The sequence below is a fragment of the Ceratotherium simum genome, chromosome 3 (assembly GCF_057802395.1).
Source record: "Ceratotherium simum simum isolate JZ-2026a chromosome 3, ASM5780239v1, whole genome shotgun sequence".
NCBI classification, from domain to species: Eukaryota; Metazoa; Chordata; class Mammalia; order Perissodactyla; family Rhinocerotidae; genus Ceratotherium; species Ceratotherium simum.
This window is the reverse complement of record NC_141902.1, coordinates 75,534,321-75,560,077: the sequence shown is the minus strand read 5'-3', so window position 1 is coordinate 75,560,077 and position 25,757 is coordinate 75,534,321. Positions and strand designations below refer to the sequence as shown.

Here is a 25,757-nt window from a genome sequence, read left to right as displayed (position 1 = left end):
ACAGGGGGGAGGAGACAGATAAGAATCTGAGATAGCTGGAGATGTCCATCACTTTTTAGCCCAGTGAAGGAGAAAAAGTAGCATCAATGTTTGGCATCCTTGATTTCAGGAAGTTTTGAAGTCATTTTTCTGGCCACATCATGGACCCAGCTGCTTAAAATGTGGCTTTCTCTGTGTACTCTGGGTAGATTTGTTTCAGCACATGTAGAAGAAGAATGTACAAAGATTTCATAGCCCTCTGACAAGCTTCTTACAAAATGTGTTCCTCACTTATGCCAGTTTTCCCCACTGTCTCCTTGCAGGTGACAACCTCAAAGGTGAGGTGGATTTGTTACTGTGGAAGCCATTACTTCTATCACCAGCTTCACCAGAACAATGATACAGTCCTCCTTATGCATGGAGACTCCTCTCTTTCCTGTGTTGCAGTGGACACCTCCTGCAGATAAGAAATGCTTAACTGAGAAATGCTCATATTGGGATATCATCGATGAGACTTTAATTTGGGCATGGTGACTGTTTCCCTTGCTGCCACTTGACTCAATCCCAGGAGCCTCAATAGAGGAAATATTATTGCACAAGAAACTCAAAATGATGGAATTGCTCAGTGCTCCCATAAATATACATTTATGATTTTCATTTGCCATGTGGTGAATTTTAAAAATAGGATATATTAAAAAGAAATTGCATGAATTTTTTCAAAAATTCAAAGCATATCTAAATATCTAATATATAAATTAAGTGCCCTCCTCTCTCCCAATTCTATCCCCCAGAGTTTTTCTCTATTAAGGTAGTTGTGTGCATTCTTTAAGTGGATAGATGCACACACACACGCGCAAGCTATTTTTGGGGGGTTCTGGAAGTGGGGCCATATTGTACATATCCTTCTGCAAATTGCCTTTCATTTAACAGTCTTTTCAGTGCACTTTTTCTATTTAAGTAATACACATCTGTGTCATTTGTTGAATGACTGCATGACTGTTTTGTAGGTCAAATATAATTAAATGTTTTAAGCATTTCTCATTCATAGATATTTATGTTAGCACCAAATTTCTGTGCAGTGAACCTCCCTCTATATTAGTAATTTTGCATTTGTCTATTATATCATAATAAATTACTTAACAGTTGAAATACTGGGATTAAGGATATGCACATTTCAAATTTTGAAAATTATTACAAGATTTCCTTAAAAATATGGTAACAACTTATCCTCAAATGGCAATGAATAAGATTGCCAGCTTTCCCACAGCCTCACAGATAATGGATTTTATAAATATTTAAAATATTTTCCAATGTGATAGCCCAAACTATTGTCTTAAACTGTATTTCTTTTGTTTTTGAGTTTGATCATTTTTTCATATGTTATTAGCCATCTGTATTTTTTAATTTCCTCTTTATGTCTGATTTTGGGGATGGGGGGAGGTTTTAATCTCTTCCTGATTTTGAAGAGCTCATTTATTATTGGGGGAATAAGCTTTGGATTGTCAAGCATTACAGATATTTTTTACACACTTTTAAACTTCATTTTTGGTATAAGAATGTGTATGATTGTTATATGTCTAAGTATAACCATGTTCGCTTCTATGACTTCTAAGTTTCATGTCATTTTGGAAGGATATTTATACTGATTCCATAAAACCCTTCACCTATGTTAACTTCTAATTCTTTTGTGTTTTTTTAATTCAAATTCTTATATCATGAGAAATTTTTTTGATTTGAAATCTTAAAGTTGCCAAGTTATTTGCCATGACTTGCGATTATTTGCCAATAATTGCCCATTTATCTGTAATGCCATCTTGCACATATGCTGTATTCTCACCTGTGACTGGCTCCATTTTTGTTCTGTGGATCTTTGTGTCTCTTCTTCTGCCTCTTGTCTCATGTGTCTTCTGGTTGGAAGAAATTACAGTTTAGACTGCAATTTCATCAACTTTAATAAATTAATATAGGAGAGAATTGGTTTTTAATAATATGTCTTCCTATCCAAGGATGAGGTATGTCTTTCTTTTTATTCAATAATTTTAATTACTGTTAATATTTTCACTTTGTGATGGGGGTATTTTCTTTCACTTTATTTTCTTACTTGATAATTTTTCAGTGTCTGCAAGTTTTGTTTTGTTTTTTGGGGTAAGTGGTCACTTTACCCTTTCTGATGACTTTTCAGATTTTTTAAAAGTACATACTAAATCCTTTGCAAATACTGATAGTTTTGATTCTCCCCTTCCAAATGATCTGCATTTTAGTTATGTTGGTAAAATTCACTGACTGGGACTTTCAGAGCACTTAAACGATTGTGGAAATATTGTCCATCCTTGATTTAATGATATTGTAATGGAATGCTTCTTGGGTTTGACCAGCACGTTGTTGTTGGTCTTTTACCCGAAAAGACTCCCAGAAAGAGCTATGATCAAGGAAAGCTGAGTTTATTAAACCTACTGCAGCAAGGGAAAACACCACTTTGACAAGGTTTAGTAGTGTTTCAAAGCAGGAAATTAGGACTTTGGGGTCTGGGCTAATGTCGTTTGAAGAGGGCTTTTCAAGGCACGGAACTGGTTAGGAATGGGCGGAATTTGACATGCAGTAGTTTAAGGTTTGTGAAAGAGTAAGGTAGGAACTTGATGTGAGTCTAGATAACCAAATTTGTGTCTGATAAATGATCTGTTTGCCTATGTGAGTTAGATGTTATCAATGATAGAAGAGCTATTTGTCGATGAGCAAACTGTGAATTTACATATTTGTTTGCAGTTCTGTCTTGTTTATAAGACACTGCTGGGGATGGTATCAGGTCTTAGTCCCAATAGGTAAGTTATTTTGATGTGGGTGGTCTCAATTATCAATGTAACATGCTAATTTTAAATTTGAGTTGATTTTTGTATCATGTTAGGAAAGTCTCCCACTTTTTATATAATATTGCTAAAAATTTTAATCAAAATCAGGTGGCAGATGTAATCAGATTCTTTTTGCATCAACGATTGTATTATTCTTTAATTAAACATATCATTGTGAAATAATTCATTTTCTATTAATGAAATTTCCTTTTATTCCTGGAATGAACAAACCCCATTTGGTAAAAAAGTGTTTTACTCTTTAGATTTACTACTGAATTATGAGTATCTTAACTTGATTTAGAATTTTTGCAAGTATGCTATATTGAATGAAATTGATTTGTAATCCTTTCTTGTTCTCTTTTTGTCATGTTTTGATATCAGTTTTCTGGTTGTCCTCAATAATTTTGAGGATTTTCCTCTTACTCTGTGCTCTAGAATGGGTAGAAAAGCTCTAGTATTAGTATTAACAGTTAAGCAAACACATCAATGAAATCATCTGAACTCTTTTTTGGTTTTGGTGGCTTGGAGTAAAACTGAGGCTAACTAGAAAATTTTCTCACTTTTTTTTTGTTATTATTGCTTGTTTTTTGTTTTATATCTTATATTTAACTTGTTTTCTCCTAGAAAATCACAATCCAAGCAGATTTTCAAACAAAGTAGCATGAAGTTACACAGAGTGTTCTTTCATCACTCTATTAATTTCTCTGCTTTCAATCAATATCCATTTTCCTTCCAGTTTTGGTTGTTTATGCTATGCCTTTTTTAATGAAGTAAGTTTGACATGTGGGTTTCTAGCCTCACTAACTCTCCCTTCCCCTCTCTCCTAATCAGCTCTTTGGTATAATTTATCAGTGTTTTTATTTTTTTTGATTGTTCTTGTTTATTCATATGGTTTTTTTCTGAATTTCTGTTTTTTTAAATAAATTCTTAAACACGTGTAATCTACTTATTTTCACTTATTTTTGGTAATGAAAGATTTGCTCTGTTGTGAATTTTATAAAACTTTTCATTTTGAACACATTGTAAACACATAGAATATAAGGAGAAAAGAACAGTGAGCTTGCAGATACTGGGAACCCAAGTTCCACCATTATCAACATTTCACCATATTTACTTCATGTTATTTTAAAAATATTTTCAAATAAGTTAGAAAAATCATAACACTTCTTTCCCTCAGAAGTATTTTTAAAATCATAATATATGTTAGAAAATTCAAAATTTACAAAAGGATATTCAGTTAAGGTAATTCACCTTATCAATTCTGTCCTCTATAACCACCTGGTTTCCCCTTCCTGGAGACAGCTAATGTTACAGTTTCTTGTTTTTTCTTTCAGACATACACACACACACAAACACATACACACACATCACATACACACCCCAAAATGTGTGTGTCTATATAGGTAGATACACACACACATACTTTTATAATGTTCTGTAAGTTTCTTTCTTTCTTTTTTTTTTTTTGAGGAAGACTGGCTCTGAGCTAACATCCGTTGCCAGTCCTCCTCTTTTTGCTGAGGAAGATTAGATCTGATCTAACATCTGTGCCCATCTTCCTCTATTTTGTATGTGTGATACTGCCACAGCATGACTTGATGAGCAATGTGCAGGTCCGTGCCCGGGATCCAAACTGTGAGCCCGGGCTGCCCAAGCGGAGTGCCCAAACTTAACCACTATACCACCGGGCCGGCCCTGTACCTTTCTTTTATATATTTATGTAATGCGTAAATATTCTAATATTTCTAGCAGATCATTTCATGTCACTATGTGGGGAGCTTCCTTATTATTTTTAATATTTATATTTTTACATAGGTAAAATTTACATAGTTAAATGCATAGATGTTAATTGTATAATTCAATGAATTTTCTTAAATGTATATACCCATGTAAATGCTACCTTATAAAAGAGGTAGAATCTTTTCATTACTTGTGAACCTCCCCTACTGCCTCTTTCCAGCCAAGCCTAATTCTCATAGGAAACAATATTCTGATTTCTATCATCATAGATTACTTTTGTCTGTTCCTGAAATTAATATAAATTGAATTGCACAATATGTGTCTGGATTTTTCTACTTATCATAATGATATTGAGATTCATCCATGTTATTCCGTATATCAGTAAGTTTTTAAAAATTTTCTTTTTAGTTGCAGAGTAATATTTCACTGAATGGGCATATTGCAATTTGTTTCTCCCTTCTCTTGTTGATAGCCATCTGGGTTGTTTCCAGTTTTTATATGTTTTGAATATGTTAGCAGATTTTTTGTGTAATTACCTAAAAATGGAATTTACTTGATCATAAGATTGATTTCGCTTAACCTTATAAGAAACTGCTAAAGAGTCTTCTAAAGAGGTGGAAACTTTACGCACTCTCAGTCAGTGATATGTGATATTTTCAGTTACTATCCATCATCACCAACATTGGAAATTGTCATTCTTTTAAATCTGATTCATTTGAGTGGGTGTGAGGTGGTATCTTGTGACTTCAATTTGCAGTTTGGTCACTTGAGAAGATAAATAATTTTTCATGAGGTTAGCTGCCAGTTATAAATCTTCTTTAGTAAAATTTCTGTTTAATTTCTCCCAGAATTTTACTTATTATTTTAAAGTAATTTTAGACTTATAGGAAATTTGCAAAAATAGTACAGAGAGTTCCTATATATTCTTTACTCTGCTTTCCTAATGTTAACATCTTATATAAACATTGTTATAACATTAGTACATATAACAATTATTAAAATCTGTAAATTAACATTGATATAATACTATTAACTACTATTAACTAGTTAACTAACTAGTTAATAGTAGTTAATAGCAATTAATTAGTAATTAATACTAATTAACTAGTCTGAAGACCATATTTGAATTTTGCCAATTGTCCCGCTAATGTCCTTTTTTCTAGTTCTGAATCTAATTCAAGATCCCACATTGTATTTATTTGCCATTTTTTCCTTTGTCTCTGTACCCACCCTCCACTCTGGGAGACTTCCTTGGTCTTGCTTTGTATTTCATAACCTTGATACATTTGATGAATATTAGACTATACTTTTGTACAATAGCCCTCACTTCAGATTTATCTGATATTGTCTCATGATTAGATTAGGGTTATGCGTTTTTGGTAAAAATAACAGTGATAATAGTGTGCTTTTCAGTGGATCACATCAGAAGTACATGAGGTCAATATGTCTTATTTCTGCTCATGTTAAATATGATCATCTGGTTAAGGTGGTGTATGCTAGGTTTCCCCACTGCAAAGTGACTATTTTTCTCTTTGTAATTGATATTTTATGAGGAGTTACTTTGAGACTATGCAAATATTTTCTTTCTTGTCATACATTCACTAATTCTAGCACCCATTGATGATTCTTGCCTACAGCAATTACTGCTGTGATGTTTGCCTAGTGATAGTTTTGTGTTTCCATGATACATTCTATAATTATTCATTAGAATATGACTGTAAGGGAGCGCTGCCTTCCCCTCCATTTATTTATGTGTTCATTTGTTGTTTTACATCAGTATGGATATATGATTATTATATTTTATGAGTTTTCATATATTGCAATAATTATTTATTTTTATTTCTAGAATTATCCAAGATTTGACCATTGGGAGCTCCTTTAAGTTGGCCCCTGTGTTCTTTCAACGTACTCACATACTTTTTTGAGCACTTCCTTATTTTCTGGTTCCACAAGATGTTCTTGGCTTATCTTGTATTTTCCTTTCCCAAACTGGAATCAACAGTTTCTTCAAGGAGCTCTGATTCTTTGTATTGGAAAATAGTAGTTAGAAACCAAGATCTGAGTGTTAAGTGTACTTATTGCTACTGGGATATCATTTCTTCTAGGCCATACTAGTGCACAGAGTTGGTAAATATGTATAAGTTTACTCATGCACATATGCACACCTCTAAATTCTGTCTCTATCCATCTGTGTGTGTGTATGTATATCCCCATACTGATATTTCTGATTACAACTCAGTATCACAGGGCTCATTTTGTTCTTTCCTCTTTCCTTATTTTTAACTCCTTTTTCCAACAGCAAGAAACCTACCTTTCGTTATCCACAATGCTTTGTTATTTCCTTAATCCAATGTATACGTAAAGTAGTTTCACAATTGCTAAGCCATACTCTTTTAAAAAAGAAAATTACTAACTAAAGTACAATATTTAAATATAGTTCTTTTTTCTTTACCCTTACAGTATTCAGTCAACATGCTGTTTTCCAAACTTACTTAGGTTGGCTTATTTTTCCCCTGAACTCCTACATATGTTAATCACAGAATCAGGTACTTTTCTTACTGTTTATATTCCATTTTGAGTTCCCCTACCTCATGGTTGATTTTAACTATTTATCTTTCCGTATATGAAACATTACTGTGGTTCTAAGAATTAGAACTGTGAGAATTGTCCCTTTCCCCTCACTACACTGGTCTTATTTCCATCTTTCCAGCCTATTCTCACTCAACCCCTGGAGATAACTAGTCTCATTAGTTTCTTGCTTATGTTTTCTGAAATTCTTGTTCACAAGTAAGTGAACAAATACATGTTCCTTTTATCATATCCCCTTCCTTCTTACATGAATGGTAGCATACTATAGATGCTTTTTTACTGTTTGCCTTTTCCACTTAATATATCATAGAAATCATTCCATGGATGATTCAAATATGGAGTATTTGATATGAAGGTTCAAATAGATCTTCTTCAATCTGTTTTAGTTGATACTAAACTCTGTGTATATACCACAGTTTATTCAACCATACTGTTCTATGAGAATTATTTGTAATATTTTTAAACTGCAGACATTTTTAAATTGGGTTGTTTATTCACTCTTATTTATTTATTTAGTGAGGAAGATCAGCCCTGAGCTAACATCTATGCTAATCCTCCTCTTTTTGCTGAGGAAGACCAGCTCTGAGCTAACATCTATTGCAAATCCTCCTCCATTTTTTTTTCCCCAAAGTCCCAATAGATAGTTGTATGTCATAGTTGCACATCCTTCTAGTTGCTGTATGTGGGACGTGGCCTCCACATGGCCAGAGAAGTGGTGCGTTTGTGCGCACCTGGGATCCGAACCCCGCGCCGCCAGTAGCGGAGAGTGCGCACTGAACTGCTAAGCCACAGGGCCGGCCCCTATTCACTCTTCATTTGTAAGGGTTCTTTATATTATCAAGATACACAATTCTTGCCCCATATGTGCATTGCAAGTGTTTCTTACATTAAGTAGCTTATATTTTCCTTCTTTCTCTCTCTTTATCTTTTTTTAAATGCCCATATGGTCTAAATTGTAAAATAGCCCAAATTTTCTGGTTATTCATGCCTAACTGCTATTTGTTCTCGCTCTCTCATTTCTTTTTTACTGAGATAAAATTCGCATAATACAAAATTAAATATTTTTTTAAAGTGTACCTTTCAGTGTCATTTAATACATTTGCAATGTGGTACAACCACTGTCTTTATCTAATTCCAAAACATTTTCAGCGCTCCAAAAGAAAACCCATACCGATTAAACAGTCCCCACTCTGCTTTGCCTACCTTTTTATTTTTAAATTGTTTTTTTGATAAGCAGTTTTAATTTTGATGAAAGTTCAGCCTATCAGTTTGATTTTCTTATTTTTAGTGCTTATTGCAAAGTCACTATTAAATCTTTGCTTACCCCTAGTTTGCAAATATGTTCTTTTTTCTTCTAGAAGCTTTATATTAATAGCTTACACAGAAGTATAGCATCTATCTCAAATAATTTTTTTGTGTGGTGTGATACGGGTGTTGAAGTTCATATTTTCTTCATGTGTTCCTCCAGTTGTTCCAGAACTATTTGCTGAAAAGACTTTTCTTTTTTCTATTGAATTATCTGCTGGCTTTGTTGAAAATAAATTGGCTATATATGTATGGATCTCTTTTGAACTCTCTGCTTTTCCCTTTTTATGTCATTCTTTTTCACTGAAGCTTCATAGTAAATCTTGAAATAGGGTAGTATGAGTCCAAATCTTTGTTCTTCTATTTCAAGGTTTTTGTAGGGGAGGGAGCTGGCTATACTAGGTCTTTGGTATTTTCACTTAAATTTTAGAATTAACTTGTCAATTTCCTTAAAAAAAATTCTGCTGAGATATTGATTTTGATTACATTTAACTAATAGATCAATTTAGGGAGAATTGATATCTTAACAAAATTGAATTTTCTGACCTATAAAAATGGTGTATTCCCCAGGTATTACATCATCTTGCATTTCTTACAGAAATTATAGTTTTCAGTGTAGAAGCGTACTTTGTAGTTTTCAGTGGAGAAAAGCATGTTGTTAAATGTATCCTTTTGATTCATGTTTTGTGATAATATCGTAAATGAAAATTTTAAAATTTTATTTTCTAGACTTTGTTGCTATTATGTAAAAATAAAACTGATTTTTTTTATATTGAGCCTCTGTCCTATGGTCCTAGTAGGTTAATTTATTAGTTCTTGCAATTATTATTTATATTCCTTAGGATTTTCTACATAAGCAGTCATGTCATCTGTTAATAAAAATGTCTTATTACTTACTTTTGAGTCTTTATGGCTTCTTCTCCTCTTTTTTGCATTGTTACATTGCTAGGGGCCTCTAGTATAATTCCGAACAGGAGTGGTGTGACTGGATATCCTTGTATTTTTCCTAGTCTTAGGAGAAAATATGCAGTTTCTCACCATTAAGGAAAATATTAACTGTAAGTTTTTTGTAGATGCCCTTTACCATATTGAGCAATTTTTCTTCTAGTCCTAGTTTGTTGATAATTTTTACAATAAATGGGTGGGAAATTTATTGAATGTTTTTCCACACTTAGTGATATAATCATGATTTCCCTTTTATTCTCTTATGGGAAATTATAATGATCAATTTTTGGATGTTAATCCAACATTGCATTCCTGATGTAAACTCCACTTGGTCACTATTATCCTTTTTATATATATTTATATATTCAGTTTCCTACTAGTTATTTAAGGATTTTTATCAATGTTTTTGATGGCTATTAGCCTGTGATTTTCTTTTCTTAATATTTTTGTCAGATTTTGGTATAGGGCTTCATAAAATATATCGAGTATTGTTGTCTCTTCCTCTATTTTGCTAGTATTTCTTCATGGAATGCTTGATAGAATTCATTAGTGAACTGATCTGAGCCTGGAGTTTCCTTTGTGATATTTTCAATAACAATTTCAACTTATTTAGTAATATAGGATTATTGAGAGTTTCTGTTTCACCTAATGTCAGCTTTAGTAAGTTGCATTTTTCAAGGAGTTAGTCTATTGCATGAGATTTGTCAAATTCTGTGGTATAAAGTTGTTCATAATATTCCTTTATTACCCTTATACTATCTGTAAGATATGTGGAGATATCACTTTTTCTGTTCCTAAAATAGGTAATATCATTTTTCCCTAGATCACGCATTCCAGGTTATATTTTTTTTTCATTTTATTTGTTGTTTAAAAGAACCAATTTTTTCTAATTTCATCTGTTGTCCGTCTATTTTCTATATTATGGAAATATATTATGATTTCTGATCTTATCTATGTTTCTTTCCTTCTTCTTACCTTGATTTAATATGCTTTTCTGTGGTACTTTCTTAAGGTTGAAACTTGGATCATTCCTTGTGGATCTTTCTTATATTCTAATATAAATATTTAAGGCTATAAGCATGCATTAATGGATCCCACAAATTTTGATATGTTGTTTTAATTATTTAGTTCAAATATTTTCTTATTTCCTTTGTGATTTGTTTTGACCTCTTAGTTATTTTTAAGTGGAATATTTAATTTTCAAACATTTGGGCTTTTCCTGGTAACTTATTACTGATTTATATTTTAATTCTGCTATCGTGAAAAAAAGTACTCTAATAGTTCAGCTTTTCCAAATTTATTGAGACTTCTGTTATGGTCCAGCCTATGGTCTATCTTGATGCACATGAAAGTGTATTTGGCAGTCATTCAGCATAATGATCTACAAATATCAATATCTCAAGGTGTTCAGACTTTGTTCAGTTACTGTTTAGATGTTCTATATCTTTAATGATTATTTTCTTGTTCTATCAGTTACTAAGAAAGAAGTGTTAATTTATTCTGTCTGTGATTATGAATTTCTCTCTTTAGTTCTCTCATTTGCTCTTTATGTATTTGAAGATCCTTTGTATTTTACAACTCTATGGCTATCATGACGTCTTGATGAATTTTCTCTTTCTCATTTGGTTCGTCTCCCTTTATCTTAGATATATTTGTTATATCTATTTCTTCTGATATTAGAATAGTAATACCAGCCTTCTCATGCTTACTGTTTGTCTTATATCTTTTTTCATCTTTATACTTTCACTCTATCTGTCTGTTTATAGAGTTTCTATTGTAGACAGCATGTAGATGGTCTTGATTTTTATCCAACTTAACCATCACTGCCTTCTAAATCTTTTGGAGTCTTTTGGTCCATTTACATGAAATATATTTAATGACATAATTGAATTTATGCCTATTATTTAGCAATTTTTTTCTTATTTGTCTCTTTTAGTTTGCTCCTCTCTCCCTGTTTTGCTTCATTCTTTTGGCAAAGAATTGAATAATTGCCAAATTATTGAATTAATTGAATATATTTTAGTATTCTATATCAACTTCTCTATTTACATTTTAGCTCTATTTCTATGTATTTTGTTTAGGGGTTCCCATATAGATTATAATATGTACCTTTAATTTGTGACAGTCTTAGAGTTAATATTGTACACTTCATTTAAAGTATAAAAATATTACACAAAATAGTTACACTTAGTACTTCTTTGTCATTTGTTCTCTTGTCATATTTTATATGGATTATACTTTTGTTCAGGAGTAGCAATCTTACTTTTCTGTTGAAAGCTTTTTTTAATCTCAGACATGTCTTTTTTTGTAACACATTTTATTGCATTACAGTATTTACTTTAATATGACTTTTTTAAACTAGGTAATATAATCCTATTATTCTTATTTATATAACAGGCAGTGTTGTTTTTATTTGCCTTTGCCATTTTATAGTTCTCCCTTTTTCTTAAGTGATTTCTGGTTTTTCATTTGATTTTAATCTTTTTCTTTTTTATGGTGGTAGCATTGGTTTATAACATTATATAAATTTCGGGTGTACATCATTATATTTCAATTTCTGTGTAGTGATTTTAATCTTATAACTTGTGTTTCCTCCATTCCACTTATTTAGAAGATATGTTGCATGTGTGTTTTGATTAGTTTAGGTTACTTACATACTTTTAGATTATATGATGAAACATTTTTTATTTGATCAACTCAATAGAGGTTTCTTTATTTGAAAGAAGAAAATAACACGTCTATGAATTCCTTATTCATGCAATAAAATAATTAATGACTATGATAATAAGTGTTTTTATTTGTTGAGTACGCACTTTAAAGTGATAGATTCTGTGCTGAAATATTTGTAAACCTTGTGTTTTTAAAATTTTCCAATTGCCCCATGAGATGTGTAGAATATTATAAATTTGACATATAATATATATGTAATCTATTTTTTATGTGTGGCTAAGTAATGAAGATACTCATACTACCTTCCTCAAATTGCTCTTTTGCGTAGTAAATGACTTTATATACATAAAGCAGCTTGGAAACGTTTGGAACTTAATGCTGCAGTGAACAGATGCTGGGAACAACAATAGTAATGGCAGTCATTATAGTAACTGGTTGAGGCAATATTTGAACCCAGATATATGTTAACTGCAGAACTCTTTACTTAACCATCATACCTTGATGCTATCCACACACTCTAGCTTCATGTTGTTGACATAACTTGAAATTTTAATCCCATGGTCACATATTATATTTGCACAATTTTATTTAATTACAGTATCTGTACAAATACATTAAATTACACAAAGTCAAATTATTTAATTTATTTCATCATTGCATTCTGTTTTGCAGCACTGGATACCATATGGTCACAAATTAATTACATATCAAAGAAAATTTGATTGTCTCCTCTTGTTCCGTGTACCACCTTCACATCACTCTTTATTTTATCTCTCTTTTTTTTTACCCCCATTGGCAGTATTATGTTCTCAGGAAGAATTGTTCAAGAAGCACTCTGGAAATCATATAATTCCTCATTCTTGATATTATTAGCCTTTCTTTGCTTTTCCTTACAATTATCTTGATCTGTCATATCTCTCAGATATAAATGAAATACATACAACACAATACCTTAGAGGAGGAAAAGGGAATTCATAAGCTTCTATAGCCATGATGGGTGTAGCTTCAGTCTGAGTGGACTCTAGGAGTCCAGGACCTAAGGAAGCATCTAGCCTTGTGCTCCTTCCTATCTCTTAGTCTATGTTTCTTGGCTCCATTTAATTCTGCTGTCAATTTTTTCTTTATGTTATTGGCAAAAAAGCCATTTGAAGCCCTAAATCCAGTTATCTGCTTTGCATTCTTAGTAAAATGTGAACTTTTTTCTCCTTTTTTCTAGACAGAACTCCAAAGGTGGAGGGATGGGCCTGACTTGAGTCACTAAGATATTCACTGACCCAAGAATGGGAACTCTGGGCAGCCTGGTCATATCCTCAATGGAAGTATGGTACCCCATGATTATCAGCTCTACCAGTACCTCATAGTCTGGAAGAGAATGTCCCCTAGGAGAAAGAGAAAGGAACTTGGTTGCAAGCAAGGCCAGGCAGCTATAAAGTATAAGTGCCACCATTCACCACTAATGTGCCAAGTGCTGTAATGCAAGTCTTTATGATCATATATGTCATGTTGATAATTACTACCAGCTTACGTTGTCAAACAACCTTACATACCACCAAATATGCTTTATAGCCTAATGGACAACAGCAAGGACTCCCTTGTAGGGTGGGTTCATTGGATAGCTGTTCCTATTTTGCTGTTGTGGAAGAGCTCAGTTTTCTAGGGACCTTAGAAGCTATATGTTGATGGTGGAGATTCCTTCCTTGTGAGCTATTATGACTCAGAAATCCCTTTTATCAGGGCTTCAGGGAATTGCTGTTTTTGTTTGTTAGGCTTTAGGTTTCTAATTTGCATATAGAATTCCCCTGAAGCACCAGGCTGACATGTAGTTGACTGAGAGAACGCCTTGGGATATGAAACATTATCAGGCAGCTTTACTAATCATGGTACTTAAATTGTGACTCCACCTTTAGAGAAAAAGTAGTTCTTTCTATCTTGGCTTCAGGCTGTAGAAGTGAGTGATAGAACATCACTTCCTTCCTGAGGCAATAACCTCCTTAAACGACTGTTTTAAGGGCCAGTGGTGTGTACCTTCCATTCAGGAAAGAAGTGTCTATCTGGAGGTGTTGATAAAGATTCTTTATCTCACTCTGGTTTGGGAATAATATGGTTATTGCATATTTTCTAGTTTCATGACTATGTGACCCTCAGGCTCCTTACATTTTGTAGACAGAAAAGGCTTCTCCACAAAGCTATATGCTAGTCCCTGCTTTTAGAAGGGCAGCTTGAAATGGCACTTATTTCTTTATGACAACACCCTCATGAATAACTGCCACACCCATAACATCATTACATTTTTGATGAAGACCCTAAGACTCCAGGCCATGAATATCCAAAAGGCTTTGTTAATGTGCTGCTTTGGTATCATCTCAAAATAACTGCCAATTTTCCATTGGAAAGCTGAACCAATTAGACATGGATATGAGACTATGGTAGAACTTCCTCAAAGGAACTAGAGGAGTGAAAAAGGTAATGTACGTTAGGCACACAAATTATTGTTCTTTTTCTCCTTTGATTCTTTTCCACTGAATTACGTGTGAGTTCCCAATCCCCACCCTACCCTGCGCATCCTCCACCTCAGTGATACTCTTTTCAGGCTGTTGTAGAATCCAGTGTGTAAAATAAAGTTAGCATTTCTCCTCCTGACCTTGTAAAATAAACACAAGGAACAGATTTGAGAAGGAAACTACGTCTCTGATATAGAAATAAGCCATTGGCCTGTAGATAAATGAAAATACTCCCAATTGAAGGAAAATATTGTGGGTCATCTATTTCTCTAATTGCAGTCAGAGTACAGATATTTAAATTTTGGTTGTGGGCATATAAATGCAATATTAGCAACTCTCAACTTGAAGAAGCAGTCACCTGGGAACACCACAGGTGAAACAGTACCAACTGCATGTTATACTTATACAATTAAAAATGACAGTCCTGTGTATTTTCTGTCTCTGTTCCCTCTCCTGAAAATTCTGCACAAGACAGCCATAGCTGGTGTAAGACCGTAGGGAAGTCTCTTCAGCATGTTCAACACTCTTCTGGGAAGGACCAACCTTCATTTGCCCTGGTTTGGAGAACATTAGATTCATCATTAAGAAAGTTAAAGATATAAATTGAGAAAAAATACTTAGAAAAAAATGTTGTCTTCTAAATAAAACTTCAGGAAGAAGTTGCATCATCATTCTTAGACCTGTTTGTAATTTCACCTAGTTATCATTTTTATTTTAATTACTTCAGTGTCCCTTTCATCCTTGATAAACTATAAGCTCCTTGAGATTGTCTTTTTCATATTCTTATATCAGGGCTTCCCACACTTTCTGATCATGGTATGTGCTCAATAAGTGCAACTACAATGCTTTCAATGATTTATTAAATGATTGAAGGAAGGGGCCATTATATATATTATATATACAGTCATGAGTATGTATATTATGCATACACCCATATAAAAAGCTATATATAGATTCAGGAATGTGCAGTTGCACACATACACACACACATGAGTACATATATATGCCATCCATTCTTTCAATCTGGTGTGTTTTAGTGTGTATGAACAGATGTGTAATGCTCAGAGGATAGAATGAAGAAAGCTTATTTGAGGTGAGTATCAGAGATGCAGGTAAATATGATAATAGAGGGCAAAAGAGCATTGACAACTTCAATTGGTTGTCAGCACTATATTGAGTTCCGTGAAAGCAGCCAGAGGAAGGTTGTACTCTTCATGTGTCTGGTACAATAGCTGGCATAGAGGAAATGCTACAGCAATGTTTGTCTATTGAATGAATCACCAAAAACATGAATAACTGAATGAATGGGCAAGATGATTTGTTCCCTACCTGCTGTGGGAAGTTTCTTGTAGTTATTACCTCCATGAAAGAGAGAGTTGTATCTGGTTAGAGCCCCTAGCTAAAATTATGATGAGATTTAATTTTTGAGGTCATGATGGATCTTTTTTTAGCCTATCATAAATGAAGAAGATTACAGACATAATACCATATGTGCTAAAACTGACACAATTCCTTCCTTTTGAGGGATTATTTGTTGTTTGATTTATATTCTGTATTGAATGAGCGAATAGATGCAGAAGTAAATGTGGTAGTAGTAACTATCCTGTGATTAAAATTTGTTGAGGTCTTGCTATATGCTAGTCACATGCTTTACTGCATATCTATGTCATCTTTCTTGTATACCTCTACATATGTATATCTACGTAGGGCTTAGACCCAGAGAAACTCCAATGTTTAGAGATCAAGAGAGGTGCCTTGGGGCATACATTGACCTAGTGGCAGAGCAGTTTACCAATACAGGAGTTGAGCAGAATCCCCATTACAATAAAAATACAAGCTGACTCCCTCACACACTACCTGCTTTTCCTCTCCCCTTTCAATCTTTACTTCTGGATAGGGTGTGTTTAGGCATTAAATGGTTGTGATCCATTTTCATACATAGTCTCTCCAGCTACTCAGAAACCTCCAAAATTAAAAAAAAAAAAAACTCAAATTACAGCACAGCTTCTTTTATGTTACTAAATAACCAGGGACAAGCTGAAGTGTAAGAAAGTAAAGGAATATCCCACTTAATAAAATCACATGCAGGGAAGAAAAATACTGGGGTGAAAATGATATAAGAATAATAATCATAACCTTCATTATGATAGTAGACACTGTTTTTATAGTACCCAGTCTATTCTAGCCTATTTGCTGCTTTATATAATTCTACCACATTATCTTTTGGGCAAAACTAGATATTATTTCATTCATTGCAAAGATGAGAAAATCGAGGTAAATAATTACTAAGTAGCATATATATTAGTCTAATTTTGAACTTCTGGATTTAAAGCCCATGTTTTAGGATACCACTCTGCATACCAGCATGGAATATGTTTTAAATTCATTAATGCACCCTAAAGATATTTGTGGAGCATACAGTATGAGACAAGAACTGTTCTAGGCGGTGGAGAAATAGCTATGAGCAAGATAGTATGGGTCCCTGCAATCATGGAAATAGAATACATTAGAAGGTACAACTGCACACTCATTGAGGGAATGGGTGCTGGAAAAGTTTGCCTGAGTTCAAATTCGCATTCACTACATTTTCCTGGTTGTCTCTGTGGTGATAGGAGGTGAGATGGGCCAGCTATTACCAAAATTAAATGAGATAGATTGGGGGAGGTTTTACCTAGCACAATATGTGGCACATTATGTATTATTTCTTTGAGAAAACATACATTTAAAAATCATTAATTATATTACATATATCAAATGCTGCCTCCTGAAAAATACCACCAAAACTACCTTGCTCTCTTATGACAGCAAGAGAGAGCTCACTTTGGCAGAGTGTCCACATTATATCAGAGAGGGGAGGACGTTTTGAAATTTCTCTTAAGGTGGGTCTTTCAGATGGGGGCTTGAGGAGAGAAGAAAGCAATGCAGAATTCCCCTTGAGTGGTAGAACTTGTTTTCTAACCTCAAGGACTAGTTTTTCTTCTTCTAGAATTAAGTTATCTGAGGACCTCTTCTTCTTAGAGGAGAAACTATGGGTTAAAATAGAACCTGGGTGATGTCAGAGACTATCAGAAAGCAGACTTTAGTTTACCAACGTAATAAGTTCCTGTCCAGTGTGCAGGATGTAGCCAGGAGACTTGTTTCACTAATCCACTATCAGTCTGTCAGAGCTACCCAATGATCTGTTTAAAGCCAAAATAACCCTATGAAGTACTGTTGTAATGTTTCAGTGTCACTCATCAAGAATAATTTAGTGCCAGACAATAGATTTTATAGTATGAATATCATTAGTAGATCTAGAGCAAAGAAAATAAGTGGGTCTTACAAGATCTGTAAAAGTTAGATGCCTCCAAATAGATACCGTCAGTTCTCTAGTTCTCATGCAAGTTCTGTTCCTGTGAAAATTCAGTTACAAAGCTGACGTCCACAAAAGATCCTCCAGTCTTGTTTTATTAGAGACAGGAAACTCATTTTCCAGGTATAACAAGATAGGGGTTTTAGATTTCTAGCTGTCTAGCATGTCGTGTTTGCCTTGTCGTCTATTAGTTGAGCCTCAGTTACTGATTCAAAGGAATTGGAACCAAGAGAAATTGAGTAGCTCACAAAGGAAAATGTGTACAAACCCCACAGTCACTGTGATTGTATGTTTTAACCACTTCACACATAAATTGTAACCAGGTATTAGACTCATACTAAAGAGTGCTTAAAATGCAAAGTAAATAAATAAAGCAATATAATTAATAAATGCCTTATAGGTAACATAGTTAAATGTAACCTTAAACCAGATAGGTAAAAAAAAAATGTAAACAATAAAAGAATGCAGATTAAAACATGACAATTTATGATATTGTCCTGTAGATCTTGAATGGAAGCTGTCTACTTTTCACACAGTCATCTACTTACTTAGAAGGTCTTAGGTAGAAGCCATTTCCTTCCAAAGACCATCTGCTTCTAATGCGTTCCTAAGATTTCTCAGCTTGGGGTTTCCACTAATGATTTAAGATGTATTATGCCTCTTTGATTGAAAGACATCACTTTAAATATCAACTTTGTGGAACTTTACTTCTGCACTAGTTTTAACAGTACCTGTTAGGGACCTTTTGGAGTTTGAAGGCTGTCTCTCTCCCAAATTTTAGACCAGGTCTCCAGAATTTAATGTTTGTTTAGGAGGATATTGAGGAAAGGCTACTTGTACCTCTTGATTTAAAAGAGACCCTAATATAAAACCAAGCCAGCAGAAGTTTCCACTAGTTTAGCTCTGTGGCTATTGCCACTGGGTCAAGAAAGATACTTTAGTAAGCTGGTCTCTGAGGATTCTAATGAAGTTGAGTTAGAACACCAAGAACATGTCCACATTAGTCATATCAAATTGGTAGAAAGTTTTATTATAATTACAAGAGAATAAATTGCCTGAGTCACCTGCAATGTTTGGCCATGATTGCTTACTACAATGTAGAGTCTAGAAGCAGAGATAATATTCTTAGACTCATAGATTGTCCTGTTACCAAGTCAAAAGGAAAAATTCAACAAACTCCAGGAGTTGAGTTCATTGCCATTAAAGCAAACCTTAGGCCATGGGAAGTTTGAGAGTCTCTGAGAATGTTGCTAATTAGAGTTTAAGATTTCTGTTTATTCTATCTTTCTTGAAGATTGAAGTAATATAGACAGTAGGGTTACTGTGTGTCTGGCAGAGCTGTGCAAAGCTCTTTAATTACAGTCTCAGTAAAATGGTTGTGCCTAGTACTATACACATAGTTTGGGAACATAAAATCAAATAATATATTGCTACTGGCAGAGCTGGAAATCTCCAACAAGGCTTCAGTCCATCCCCCAGATAAGCAAACAATTACAATACATATTAAGAACCCATTATAGAAAGTATTTATGAAACCTGTTTGGAAGTGTTCAGGGAAGCCCTGAGGTTCAGGCTCTTGTCCATGCCCTGCCTTTATAATTTTACCTAGAATGACAAATGAGACATATGCCACAAACACCCTCAATAATCTTAGTAAATTTTCTCCACCAATGTTGATTTGTACAGTAGCCAATTTGTCCTTGCTGTGTGGATAATTTGATGTTAAATTTTTGCAATTTTCCATTTGAGGTCCTCTGGCACTACTAAGTGCCCATCCTGAGAATGCCAGAGATTATTCTCATGTAATTTACCTGTAGATTTCTCCCAGTAACCCTTTGCTGACTCTGGAGCCAATGTCTGGCATTCTATAACAACCTATTTGAACCTCTCAAAAAATGTAATCATGAGGGACAGGATCTTAGTGAGGACTGCCTGCAAGCATTTCCTTAAGCTTCCATGATACTTTTATAATAGCCACCTCTTTGGGAAACTTCAGAGCACTCAAAAGTTATTTAATTTGCTGACCATTCTTAACTGAGGCTCCTGCTGAGGTCAAGAACACTTTTATTTACAAAGCATTCCAAAACAATGGACTACACTCAAAGTATACTTGATATCAGTGTGGATAACCATTCTCTTATCTCTCTCGTAAGTGACCAGGTGTGTGGAGCTCAACGAGTACTGCCATCTGGGCAGATTTTTGCCTTGGGACATAGTCCAAGTATGCTGTTGATTTTCCTGAATGGAGGAACAAGTATAGACTGTTTTGATCCAGAGGGACACTAACAAAAATGTAGAACAAAAATCTAACATTATAAAATATACAACCTCAAGGAGTCACTGAAAATAAAATGGTACTTGGGTGTGGTACTATAGGAAAAAAGGGAATGACTATTTTATTTATGGTTCTATGTCCTGAACAAATCTCTATTTCTGCCAAGTGGGTTTCTGGAATTGGAGGGTAAAAGTATTATAAGAACTGGTGTTTTTTGCTTATGTTTTTAGTTGTTTTCAGTTCCTGGTTTTAGAAGATATTGTGGAAATTTGGGTAGCAACTTAGATGGATAAATCCAAACCTTACTGGATTTATCTCACATAATCCTACTTAGATTAGTAGAAATTTTTGTGCACAAAAATGTCAAGCACTTCCTTGACATCTTCTATTTGGGCTTGATTTAGATAGAAAAGTAGTAGTAATTTGGGCCAGCCCAGTGGCGTAGTGGTTAAGTTCGTGTGCTCTGCTTCGGTGGCCTGGGGTTTGCAGGTTCTGATCCCGGGCGCAGACCTACGCATCGCTTATCAAGCCTCACTGTGGCAGGCGTCCCACGTATAAAATAGAGGAAGATGGGCACGGATGTTAGCTCAGGGCCCATCTTCCTCAGCAAACAAACAAAAAAAGGTAGTAGTAATCAATTTGCAAAATATCTATGGACTCTTTATGAAGAGGGGAGTCCTCAGGGACTCAAGGTCTAGACCATCAAGAGAGTGTTTAATTTGCAATTCCATTTGTACAGTAAATTTTTACCTATCGAGTGAGCCAATATGGTATTACAGTGGAAGAAAGAATGTAATATAGTTGAAGTCTGAGGGTGACTTGTGACAGGCTGGGACATGGGGAACATCTGAGGATTGTTGGAGAAACCTACCACCTGAATACTTTGTCATTTCTGAGGAAGAGGTTGTCTAATAGTGGTAGGGTTTAAAACTGATATTGTAGCACCCATATCAATTTTTTAAATTGCAAGTTTATCCTTTAATATTTAGAGAAACTGTTCCTTTTGACTTTAAGGGTAAAATGGGTGATTAGGTGCTTGATGCCCACTTGAAGGACTTTGATGATTACTTATTTCATTTCTTCCCTTTTAGATGTTCAGCTAATGCAGGACAATTATTTTCCCAATATACTTAATGTTTACAAGTGTCTGGGATGGGAGGATGTAATTTTGTCTCTAGTCTAATTTTGTTTTTATTATAAAACTCTTTCAAAATGTTTAGTGAGGTGCTGGAGATCTGATAATTTAGCTATTTCCCATTGTAGTTTTCTTTTTTTTTTTTTTTTTTTTTTTTTTTTTTTTTAAGATTTTATTTATTTATTTTTTCCCCCCAAAGCCCCAGTAGATAGTTGTGTGTCATAGCTGCACATCCTTCTAGTTGCTGTATGTGGGACGCGGCCTCAGCATGGCCGGAGAAGCAGCGCGACGGTGCGCGCCCGGGATCCGAACCCGGGCCGCCAGCAGTGGAGCGCGCTCACTTAACCACCAAGCCACGGGGCCGGCCCTGTAGTTTTTTCTTGCATATTAAATCCTCTATTTCTGGCTTAAGTTTATTTACATCCCTTCTATGATTTTTAGCACATCTCATCTACTATAAAGCATATTATTTAATATTTTTTAGTGATTGTCTCCTTGCACTAGAATGTAAACATGCAGAGCATGGAGATTTTTGTGTGTCTTTCACTACACTATTACCAATTCCCTGACTGCAAAATAAATAAAAATTAACTTAAACTTGAAAATCAAGAGCTAAATTTTCTTCAAATTATTGGTCTGGTAAGGAAGAAACTGCAAGAGAAATTTCAACTTCTTACTTCTTGAAGAAAAGCAAAATTTATGGAATTTTGAGGAAGGGTGGATTTTAGTTTAATTTATAATCAGTATTTTGGTTAGATCAAAGCAAAAATGGAGCAATCGGATAGAGTTGATTTGATCAAAGCCAAATGGAGATTATTGGAAGGATTAGAGAGTAGGTCAGTTCAATTAGTATTTGCTGATTGTGGGGATTTAGCTAAAAAACCAGTTTTGACTACTTTTGCAGCTACCTGGGCACTAAGTAATCCTGTGTTTCATGGGAGAGCAGAATTTGCAGCTACTTTTCTACATGTGGATGATGTCTTTCAGGCAAGGGTGGCATTTTTCATCTCACCATCAAAACCTAGAAAAACACAGGGAATATAAAAGTGGGAACATAGAGCAGTGTTCATAGTCATCTAGATATTCTGTGTGCCTTTGTAGATGACTGCAATTTTTCCTAACTTAGAATTTTAAAAATATAAAGAACATTTGAAGAACAAAATTTTTTTCCAACTATTTAAAAATATTTATGAAATGGGAAAATTCCTTAAAAACACAACTAGTAAAAAAAAAAAATCACAAAAAGAAATAGAAAAGAGAAATTGTCCTATATTTGTTAAAGACATTGAATCCATAATGAAAATCTTTCCAAACAAGAATGTCCCAGGCATAAGTATTCTCACTAGTGGATATTTACAAGTATTTAAGGGAAAATATATCATTATTTCTCATTTTCTCAGAATACCTTAATTCTAGTAACTAAACCTGACAGTGACACTGTAAAAAGTGATTTACAGAACATGGCTACTATGAATATAGATGCAAACATCCTAAATGCACTAATAAATCAAATTACATGAAATATTTTTAAAAATGCATCAGAACCATTTGGGATATACTTAAGTAATGAAAAGTGGTTTTTTTTTTTCATTCAAAAAAATCATTCAAGACTCCTAGTTTTAAATCTGACATGTGAAGACCTTGGAAGTCATCATTTCTGTCCTTACAACAAGATAAAGGTGAACAAACTGAAAAATCAATGATTTCCTTGGATCCTTCAGGACCTCAGTCTGCAGGGGAAACTGCCATCCCAAATCTGGAGAGATAGACTCATCCATTGAGATACAGGTGAGATCTGCTTAGCTGAAGCAGGAGCCACAAATTAGTAGGAACAGTTAAATGGCAATTTAGATGAATAGCTAGACTGAATGTGAACTAGAGAGAAAAGGAGAAACTCCTGAGAACCCCCACACTTTCATGGGCTTTACCTACAAGAACCTTACAAGTTTCTCATGGTAAAGATTTGAGAAAGACCCCTCATGAGTCTGGAAGGAGGAGAAGTAATCATTGTGAAATACACCCAGAGAATTTTCCATAGCAAAGGCCTAATTTCCAGGAGAAAGATTTGGGCAAAGGCTTATCCCAGTTAGGGGAAAGGCATTCCTCTCACCTCAGCCTCTTCTAGCCATCCTATCTTACCAAGCAGAAAGCACACACACACAACTGTCAACAGAGGTCAGCGCTTCAAGGAAATAGATTGGGAACACTTGAGTCAGAGAGAAGAGTATAGGAGAAGGAGAAACACAGCTATGCTCCCGGAGAAATACTTGTGAAGGTCACAACCCCAAGACACAGGCACACAAAAATAGAGACTTATTCAAAAAGTTGTGGATCACTCTACTCCCCCCACATCTTACCATTGCACCAACAGGCTTCAGTATACTAACAGTGGATTACAGTTGAAAGAGCTGCAAGACACCAACTCTCTCAGTACATAGGGAAGCCCAGAGTCAAGAGAGGAGACAAAAACAAACATACTAAAGAAATTGGACACTGCTGATACCTATAGCAACAGCAAACATTAAACAGAACACAACTCCTAGTTGGATTACCATAAATCTCACACTTAAGGCCTATTTATCTCAATTCCTTATACCAGATACAACTCAACAAAAAATTACAGTGCATGCCATGCGGCAAAAAAAAAAAAAAAGTCTGTAGGGAAAAAGCAATTAGTGGAACCAGACTCAGGATACAGATGTTTGGATTATCAAATAGGGAATTTAAAATAACTATAATTAATATATTAAGAGCTCTTATGGAAAAATAAGACATAATGCAAGGACAGATTGGTTAAATAAGCAGAGAGATGAAAACTATAAGAACCAAAAGGAAATACTAGAAATGAAAAACGTTGTAACCTAAATGAAGACTGCCTTCAACAGGCTCATCACTAGACTCAACACAGTAGAGGAAAAAAATCAGTGAGCTTGAAGATAGTTCACAAAATAAAATACAAAGAGGAAAAAATAATGAAAACCAGAACAGAACATCCAAGAACTTTTGAACAATTTAAAAAGGCATAACAGATATAATTGGAATGCTAAAATGAGAAGAGAGAGAGAGAAGACAGAGCAGAAGAAATGTTTGAAATAATAAATGCCAAGGATGTTCCAAAATAAATGACATACATTAAGCCACACATGCAGGAAGCTCAGAGAACACAAATCAGGACAAAATGCAAAAAACAAAGACAAAAACATAACAACAGTAAAGCCTAAGCATATCATATTCAACCGCAGGAAACCAAAGATGAAAAGAAAATTTTGAAAGAAGCTTCGGGGGGAAAAAACCACAATGCCTTACCTACAGAGAAATATACAGTGAATTACAGTGGACTTCTCATCAGAAATCATGAAAGTATGAAGAGAGTGGAGGGAAATATTTAAAATGTTGCAGGAAAAAAATATACCTAGAAATCTATATCCAGCAAAATTATCCTTCAAAAGTAAAGGAGAAATAAAGACAAGCCAAAAATGAGAGTATTCTTGCCAACAGACCTGTCCTATAAGAAATGTTAAAAGAAGTTCTTCAGGCAGAAGGAAAATTCTACAGGTCAGAAACTTGGAAGTCCATAAAGAAAAGAAGAGCATCGGAGGAGGAATAAATGAGGTAAAATGAAATTATTATTTCCATTATTCTTAAATAATCTAAAAAATTTCCAAAGTAATAATAGTAAAAATGTATTGGGTGATTATAGCATATGGATAGTGAAATAAATGACAGCAATATCACAAGAGATGAGAGCAAGAAATTGAGAACACTCTGATCTAAGAAATTTACACTACACATAAAGTGTATAGTGTAATTTGAAAGTCAGTTTGGATTAATTGAAAATGTATATTGTAAGTTCTAGAGAAACCAGTGAAAAAATAAAAAGGAAAGAATAATTGATATACTAAGAGAGGAGATAAAATGGAATCATGTAAAAGGATCAACTAAAAGCAGAGAAGGCAGTAAATACAATGGGGATAAAGAAACAGAGTAATGCAATGACTAGAAAAGTTAAAACCGTGGAAGATATTAATCCAACAATATCAGTAATCATTTTAAGTGTGACTAGTTTAAACTAAAAGACAGAGATTGTCAGAATGGATAAAGAAAACAAGACTCAACTAAATGTTGTCTACAAGAAAACTACTTTAAAATTAAAAATTCAGATATAATAAATGTAAAGGGATTGAGAAAGATATACCATGCTAATACTAATGAAAAGATAGCTGAAGAAGCTATATTGATTTCAGATGAAGCTGACTTCTGAACAAGAAAGATCAGGCATGAAGAGTGGCATTACATAATGATAAAGGGTCAATTCTTCAAGAAGACATAACAATAATAAATGTGTATGCCCGTAACAACAGAGTATCAAGATATATGAGGTAAAAGTGAAAGAACTAAAAGGAGAAATAGACAAAGCCAC

The 25,757-nt window shown here is 34.1% G+C and overlaps 1 long non-coding RNA gene across 19 annotated transcripts in view; it reads left to right on the top strand.

Moving 5' to 3' along the window:
• The window catches only part of LOC106800532 (uncharacterized), a 36,942-nt gene extending 33,176 nt beyond the window's left edge, over nt 1-3,766 (top strand). For all 19 annotated transcript variants that reach the window (XR_015551595.1, XR_015551593.1, XR_015551598.1 and 16 more), the window contains one exon: nt 303-3,766. This is a non-coding gene — a long non-coding RNA (uncharacterized LOC106800532). The remainder of the gene's footprint in view (nt 1-302) is intronic.
• Nucleotides 3,767-25,757: the final 21,991 nt, after the last annotated feature.